The following is a 9538-nucleotide window of genomic DNA, read 5'->3' as shown; positions in this document are numbered from 1 at the left end:
CGTAGTCTGCCTACACATTTCGGGGGGGGCGATGCATGATTGCGGTTCTTAGGCAATACTAACACTAACGTTTTACAGCGAACCATCCTACTGGGAAACTTCCCATTTTTCGCACATATCTCCAGTTAAACTGTACATTAGTAGCATATCCCTCAAACGCCAAATTTGGAGGAAGCTGTACACACTAGCTTAGCTTACATATATGGAACAATATATCGCCTTTTTCGGGCATAGAAGAGCAAGACTGTGGCTACTAAAAATGTCTATGAAATTCCGAACATCTCGAAAATCACCTGCCTAGAAAGCAAAGAACCATGCAGCACTTACCCTAAAGCCAAGAAAGAAGGGAGTCTTCTAAGTGTATGTAGTTTTCTTCCAAAATAGTTCTAGCAGTATCAACAAAACGGGCCAACGCCCCACAACTCATACTTAAGACTGCACGAAATGTTGGAAGCCTATATGACTTCGGCTTGTAGAGTCCGCAACCTTCAGAACAACCATTGCTGACATTGACAAATGTTGCATCCATTATACCATTTCTGCAGAAGCAACCATTGCATTATTCTGGCTCATAAATCAAGGTGCGCGTTTCAAGCCACGTGTTAACAATTGTTCATAAGATAGCTAACTACAGATCATTTGCTTATTCGCCAGCGGTATTCGTTTTGCGAGTGCCTTTTACTAAAAAAGATACAACACGGTTATGGGTGTGGTGGGGTTCGCGGAATATGCATCTTTGACATTCACATCACTCGTGTGAACAGTTTTTCACTCCTGGAGCAATCATTCTTGTGAGTCCATACCAATGTGGTGGGGATGCCGGAGTGAAGTTTCGCAAACCCAAGAGTATGCACCAACAAAACTGTCTGGCTAGTTTCAAGCGTCAGTTGCGCTACTTGAGTAAGAATTCCTGGCAGGCGGGCCAGTCGATCGTCGCATCCAAGGCAGTTACTGGATTTCTGTATCGATGATGATTCGGGCATACTATTCACATAGATCAAGTGTCAACGGGTTCACCATTTTAGACCGCAGAATTCAGCTGCCTCTAACGTGGTTGAATAGTGAAAGCAGGTTCTGTTCGGATGTCAGGTGTCCGAAGTTCAAACACCTGCGCAATGCCAATGAATGTGCATTAATAATGAGTTCTGACAAGAGCGAAAACTGAGTCAAGGACTTCTCCAAATTCTGGTAAGTTTCACCGGAATAATTGCGCCAAGAAAGAACGACGCTGTGAACAGAAAAATGGTTACCAAAAGTGTTTACAGAACCACATTTCTAAAAGACATTTCACCGAGGTATCGCTTGGCTTGACGGTCTGTTCGTTAATGTAAATCCCATCTTCCTCATCAGTAGTTTAATTCACGGAAACGGACAGCTCACGTGAGAAAACAAGGCACTTTCCAAAAAGTTACGCGGCAGTAACACAGTCTTTTAAAAACTAATTCATTGAAGCACATACCCCTCGACGTAGGAGCAATAATCGTGAAAAGCCACTTTTGTGTTGACATTTCGCAGGATCGAGCAATACCTTCAATATTCCCATGGGGTACCCTTCACCGTTGTTTCAAAAATTTTCCGCAGACGAAAATCCGTGTTCCTGATTCTTCAGTTCTCCAGTACCAGACTAGGCTGTGTTAAAGGTACACAATTAACTAACTGTTTATATGATTTAAAGGTTTCCTCTGTGTGAATTTCGGTTATAGTAAGCTTGAGAGACGGACAATCATTAATTAAAGAAGCACACACGATTGCGGGTTTCAGAGTTAATCTCGAACGGGCTGGGTATATGCTTCGAATCAGCTGGAGCCTCAATCCACTTCCTGTGACGTTCACCGTCCAACAACTACGGTGCCTCTTATTGTATGTCTTATTTTTGACCTGGAACACAAGCTTATTTTGTTGACTCTAGAATTACTCACTCTCCGCATGCGCGGATTTGCCGGCAAGTTGGTAGTAATAACGGTTGCAAAGAACAACCAGAGCACGACCACCGTTATTCAAATTAAATGTATTCTGGTGAGTCCTGAATTCATAACCGCTGTGTTTAATTAAATTGCAGATGCAGTGATATGGAATCCGGTTATGTGAAACTCAGTTCCATTCTACAAATGCAGAAAGACCTGTCACCCATGTTGCACTGTTGTTCCACAAATTTCACTACAAATTCAACCGTGTTGTTGAAACTTGGGCACTTAGTTTTGGCCCCAACAGAAGGTGCATGGTGCAGAAGGGCTGCAAGTGTTGAAGCCTCGGTCAATCATTAAAAACACGCCATGTGATCTTATGTTCCCTGCTGCCCATTACTAGACCCTAAGTAGAAGTACTTCAGAACTAGTGTGCATTTCGCATCTACGGGGATATACTTAATCCAGTCGCTGCTTTCTTCGGCAGAAATTTGATTGCCGATCTACTCCAAATGGTGTTGGCCAATGCCCGGATCACTAACAGCCAACGCGACGTTCATTGGCGAACCGTTGTTTGTGAGCAATTTGTCTCCTCAGTATACCGCTCGCAGTGTGTACGAGATATCACCTCACATCTGGCAATTTTGCGACTTTCCTCGGAAAAAATGACAAAGAGACAAAGGATGCGCAATCGATTACGGTCCCCTCGTTTACAGAACATAATGCCTGCATTCTTGATTCAAGCACATTCTTGCAGTTGGCGTATTTCTTGGTCGACGCGCAGAACAACTGACACTTCTGACCTAATAAAGCAAAAATGATATTGATTGGTATTTCCGAGACCCGCACGAACGTTATGTGAAATAAATGCTGAAACTTTCCCGCGGCTAGCCTTTAGATAATCATCATTAATTTTGAATTGAACGTTAGTGAATTTTACGCCAACAAAAACTATTCTTGTGTAAAAGTTTCAGAATAATCTGGGAAATCGACATGATACCAAACTGATTCATTTCACAAACTGGATTTATCTTCACGAATTTAGTGTCTGAGGTTTGTAATAAAATTTTCCTGCAAATTGAAGGAATAAACATCAATACTTACCGCTTTTCCTAATTCCTTTACGGAAAAGACCGTGCGTAGGTGTTTGGGTACTTGTCAGTAATTAACTTCCATGCTGACACTGTGCGAACATTTATGCATTTGCAAAAATAAACATGTTTGCCACGCGTATCTCCACAGTCTAATATTTGCGTAATTCATCTTGACCAAGTGTGCCCGTCGTAGCCACTACAAATAGGTGTCCTCCTCTAGTACTTCAAATCCAGGAGGTACAGCGTAAATATACTTCAAGCTACGACAAATTTAGTGGCGAATGGGTTGAGAATGCTCGGCAGTTTATCTAGTGTTTTTTATCAGTGCAGTATCTAACGGTTTCTGCGGTCGACATTTCCGGGTTACAGTATGAGACGTTGAACTTACGCTAGAGCATTAAAAAATTATCTGACCTTAGACCCTAAACCAATGCTGTCTGACCGGAACTGTGCGCCACTGTATTCAGACTAAGTGGTTACTCGTAACCGGCCAATGATTGCGCACTATTTTCGCTCATCCACACAGATGCACAACCGCGTTGACTTTTCACTATTGCATCAAGTACCTTTTGGCTCAGTTCGAATGTAATAAATTACACTTTTTAAGGTGTAGTTTACCGAAAGCAAAATTCACAAATTGCGGATGCGTTCATTGACTGGCACAGAATAAATGGCAAATTTCAGACCATCTACATTCAGGATTACCGTATGATAATGGAGCACAGTAATTAGGTAGATCACATTGCCCTTCAGTCGACTATTTCCATCTTCTGGTCACTTTCAATATTGACAATGCGCTAGAGCTGAATAAATCATTCGAATACGCAAACATAAGGATACCCCAATTGAAAAACTTAGAAAACGCTTTTGGGGGAACTGCACACTAATTCTCGAAGTCAAACTGCCAAGGCTCAAATTGGAGAACCAGTACGGGCACCTAATTATCTGAGCCTTCCAGGCGTCGGTACATAGGCATGCATATATGAGCATTCGTTTATTAAGCACCACATCAGCAACACCAAAATATGTCACAAGAAGATGCGAGCAGCACAAGTTCCAGGTGTAAATTTCAGACATCATGTTAATCACATACTTGTCCTCCAAAATTCTGTAAACAATAAAACGATCTGTATTTACAGTCCAGGGTAGATTAGATTTACGACTTTCTTCGCAGCGCTATACACAGTATACACAACAAGCTTTTCAAATTTTGGAAGGATACTTACAAGTTACCCTTCCACATAAACCTAAGGTACCATTTACGCAGCGGCTCATATGTATAGGGAAACTTGTCACACGATTTGGAACATGTGATGCGAGTATTGGGATGAAAAAGTACTGATACTTTATTCCCAAGTTTGACACCGCGAACCTGCAGGAATGGACCATTGAGCCTTATCTAACCACCAGATTGTTTATATTCTGCTCAAAGATCAACAATCTCACACCTAATAACTCAAACAGCCTGAGTATTCTGAACGAAAGTTTCAGCGTACCGTTCGAGCAGACAAATATTTCAAGGTATTATACTCCGAAACAGAGCAAACGGAATATTCGCGCTATTTTAAGTTTTATTCACCGTTATTTATCAATCCGCAGACCGTGTGTGAAAATGTAGAACACCTCACTTTACTCACCAGAAACGCAAAACCTAAGCAGTCAAAAACTTAAAGCGGCCAGTTGTTAGTCTGTACATACAAAATTCTTCTAAGTGTCAAAGTTAGTGTATGGTGGTTACGTGGTTGAAATTTAGTATCTTCGTGGTGCCGGCACGGCGTCAAATAATTTTAAAAAAGAGGTTTCGAAAACTGGTACCAGGGAATCATTAAACGCGTGCCGGGGCACTATCTACTTGGAGGATTGTTGGACAAAGACCGACCTGGCAGAAGCTTTTGTGTGTTGTGGATGCAGTACAGCGTTTATCAGCCCCCAAGGGCATACGCACCTCAGTCCACTAGCAATACATTATTACCAGGTAAACTCTATCTCGAGTTTTCTCTCCGCTTATGATTGTGACGATTCAAATACGATTTTAGAAATCCACGGTTGTACGGTAGTTGCGGTGCACTGTCAAATTTCACGTTGCTGATCGTGATGAGGAAGATAACGAAAAATCGTACCCACTGTCAGTAAATGATTTACCTCGGCGTCCCAGAACACGGTTTGCTCAGCCACATCGTTGACATTTTCGCTCGCATGATGTCAGAATGCAGAGTATTGGTTAACGTTTTTTACACAGCCCCCAAGAACGATCCCAAATACATGTTAGAAAATGCCTGAAGCTCTGAGTCTGAAAGGTAAGGGGTGAGAGTACTTTAAACATATAAGCCATTGTGTGTTCGCGTGAAAAATGAACTTACGTATACCTGAAATATTGTTTCCGGATATATTTGAAGACTTAGCAGGCGCCTCGAAAATTGAAATGCACAGCACACATTGTTTTGAAAAATGATAAGAGAAAAGTGGGCGGCTGAGCAGTAATGGCCACCCAGAAGCCCTTGGGAGATTGGACGAAAAAAGGCCATTGACGCATGCACACTGTTTTTCCCAATCAACGTCTACGTTTTAACCGAATGCGTGGTAGTTCAAAAAGTCTTCCTGATTATTCGACCTCGGGACCAGATGTTAATCAATGTAAATCACCGCCAATATCCACACTCTTTGCAGTCCAAACAATTTGAGGCCATTTCTGTGTTTTAAGAAATGTCGCCCAACGATATACAACAAATAATTAGCGGCTGCTTTTTTTGCTTTCATTATAGAACCATTGCAATCCACGGGCAATTACAATCTGCCGGATGCAAGTTGAGGGTGACGGAAATATTTCGAACGCCCCCAACCTCAGTTTGCTATACATGGCTTCCGTAAATGTGTGCCTGTTACACACTTCAGATCCGTTTTGCACACCTATGTGTAATTAAAACGAAGCATTTTGTCCATTTCATTTCTTTCAAGTGCTGCTCCTAGCTTGTTTGCTTGAGTTAAATCTGCGGTATGGCGAAAATGTTTCCGGTTGTGTGTTGAGCAGTAAATTTGGGCGGTGTTTCACGATAATTGTCAGTGGGTCTAACGCCACCTGTATTAGAACATTCGGACATATGCAAACACTCGGACGCCTCTTCAGCCGCGGCTACTGTGGAAAGTATTTTCTTAGGCTGTTGCTGCCAAAATTGTGGTGATTGGTAATACAGTTTTGCGATTCGCCGATTATAGTTGAACTTGCTTGGAGAACCACGCCAAATAATTTTCCCCGCTTGATTGGGAACGGAATGGATGTGAATGAATCACCTCCGTTTGCTATCATTCATAAGATGCTCCAACTGAAACTGTTCACGCCTGATCTGGAACGTGTCTGCTGTCTGAAAGTGTCTTGAGTGTTGTCATTTGTACACCAAATTTCCTTTCTTGAGATACTCAACCGGAACTCTCATTTATGATATTCTTCAACTAAATATGCTGCACGCAGGCCTCCTCATGTTTAAGTAGACGCGGTATTTGGGATATCGTTCCTTCCAGATGATCCCCAAGAAATGTGCAAAATGTCGCAGTCTGTCGTAGAGTTTTCAGCAACTGTAGCTATTCTGATGTAATTGGACGCCTTTACTGATATGTGAATGATTTNCCAAATACATGTTAGAAAATGCCTGAAGCTCTGAGTCTGAAAGGTAAGGGGTGAGAGTACTTTAAACATATAAGCCATTGTGTGTTCGCGTGAAAAATGAACTTACGTATACCTGAAATATTGTTACCGGATATATTTGAAGACTTAGCAGGCGCCTCGAAAATTGAAATGCACAGCACACATTGTTTTGAAAAATGATAAGAGAAAAGTGGGCGGCTGAGCAGTAATGGCCACCCAGAAGCCCTTGGGAGATTGGACGAAAAAAGGCCATTGACGCATGCACACTGTTTTTTCCCAATCAACGTCTACGTTTTAACCGAATGCGTGGTAGTTCAAAAAGTCTTCCTGATTATTCGACCTCGGGACCAGATGTTAATCAATGTAAATCACCGCCAATATCCACACTCTTTGCAGTCCAAACAATTTGAGGCCATTTCTGTGTTTTAAGAAATGTCGCCCAACGATATACAACAAATAATTAGCGGCTGATTTTTTTGCTTTCATTATAGAACCATTGCAATCCACGGGCAATTACAATCTGCCGGATGCAAGTTGAGGGTGACGGAAATATTTCGAACGCCCCCAACCTCAGTTTGCTATACATGGCTTCCGTAAATGTGTGCCTGTTACACACTTCAGATCCGTTTTGCACACCTATGTGTAATTAAAACGAAGCATTTTGTCCATTTCATTTCTTTCAAGTGCTGCTCCTAGCTTGTTTGCTTGAGTTAAATCTGTGGTATGGCGAAAATGATTCCGGTTGTGTGTTAAGCAGTAAATTTGGGCGATGTTTCACGATAATTGTCAGTAAGTCTAACGCCACCTGTATTAGAACATTCGGACATATGCAAACACTCGGACGCCTCTTCAGCCGCGGCTACTGTGGAAAGTATTTTCTTAGGCTGTTGCTGCCAAAATTGTGTTGATTGGTAATACAGTTTTGCGATTCGCCGATTATAGTTGAACTTGCTTGGAGAACCACGCCAAATAATTTTCCCCGCTTGATTGGGAACGGAATGGATGTGAATGAATCACCTCCGTTTGCTATCATTCATAAGATGCTCCAACTGAAACTGTTCACGCCTGATCTGGAACGTGTCTGCTGTCTGAAAGTGTCTTGAGTGTTGTCATTTGTACACCAAATTTCCTTTCTTGAGATACTCAACCGGAACTCTCATTTATGATATTCTTCAACTAAATATGCTGCACGCAGGCCTCCTCATGTTTAAGTAGACACGGTATTTGGGATATCGTTCCCTCCAGATGATCCCCAAGAAATGTGCAAAATGTCGCAGTCTGTCGTAGAGTTTTCAGCAACCTTGTGGGTAGCTATTCTGATGTAATTGGACGCCTTTACTGATATGTGAATGATTTATTATGTGGCAACTGTTCATGAGTTTCGATCGACGAATCATACCAACGTTACCTCGATATCACAATCTCTTCTCTGATCACGGCGACGCATTGTTGTTGCTCTGACCAAGGAAATCCTAAATCAGAAGGTTTTGTCTTCCCAACGAAGATAACCCACGTTCGTGAATGCTAGCTTGAATAATCTTGATGGATTTATCCATCACACCGTTAGGAAGAGACAGGTGTGTGAGTTGGTATATGCCAATTTGCCTAATATACGGAAAACTCTAACTCTTATGCGCAAGACCTGTTGAGAGTGCAAGCTTCTTTTTGCCTCACCCGACAATCCGGTCAACGGTTTTAATCTTCGGAATCAGACCCCACCTTTTATGTCCTAATTAGAAACGTTTCTCACAGCAGCTTCTCGGTAGACCTTAAAAGGCGTATTTTGTTCCTCATAATAATTTCAAAGCAATCACAAATTGTAATGAGATTTAGGCATTATTACTTTTGATTATTACCATCCACTTACCTCCCGATGGCTCCATTGAAGCTGCAAGCATCGGTAAATTAAAGAAATTTATGGCTGCTCGGATACCGGGAACTTCTTCAAAAATTACACATTTTGTCGGAGACTCCAGGGCTCCAAATAACACCGGCCAACTGCATGATTTACGCTGGATAAGACTTAGGTTACTTACAAAACAAGACACTTGCTGAAGGCAATTTATTGATTGTAAGTCTGGGTTGCTTGTAGCTCACTGTGTATTTATTTGCGTTTTTTTCAAACTTACGAGCATCAATGAAAACAACCCGCTAAGTAAGCGGCATTCGTTACCAGTGGGGAATCACCAGTTTATCAAAATTATAAACTGGCGTTTGCTGAAGACGCAATTTTTCTGTCCAACTTTGCTATTTTCTTTCTCAGTTAGCTTTCTAAGCTAGATAGAGCTTTTTATCCAGGCAGGTTCATCAACGTTGTAGTGAGTTTTAATTCCTCATAGAAGATTTACAGTATGTTTGAACGTTTAACGCAGGTTATGATAAAACTCACGTGAACGCGTTACGATGTCCCACTGGCTTTAAGGGCCAGGAGTCTGGGCATTGAAAAATTGCTGCCACTAAAGACAACATTAGCCTACGTTGTTTCGGCGATGGTGCTTTTTCAATTAATACCAGAAACCCTGTGTCTCTACAACCGACATGTTTACCTAATAAAACGTATACAGTAAGCAACTCAATTGATTCTAAGACTGGACATCCTACACATCTGCATTAGGATGGCGTCATTAAACAATAAAATCCCTAAAACCCATCCACACTCTAACATTAATGCATTGCTTCCCACACTTGAATCATCATTCTAGGATTCCAGCATTCTAACATTCAGAAATACTGCGACAATTGTTGAAACACATGAGGGTTCATTAACTGAAAAATACCATATATATATATATATATATAGTACTCGTCCATGATCTTGCATTGAATTTATTGCACGACTAGTGTGCGGTCTTCGGCATGAAGCTAAAATAATTGCCCTCCACTCAGGAGATCTCAACCTA

This window comes from Opisthorchis viverrini (genome assembly GCF_000715545.1).
Source record: "Opisthorchis viverrini unplaced genomic scaffold opera_v5_488, whole genome shotgun sequence".
Classification (NCBI taxonomy): domain Eukaryota; kingdom Metazoa; phylum Platyhelminthes; class Trematoda; order Opisthorchiida; family Opisthorchiidae; genus Opisthorchis; species Opisthorchis viverrini.
The sequence above is the reverse complement of the archived record's forward strand: the minus strand, read 5'-3'. Positions refer to the sequence as shown.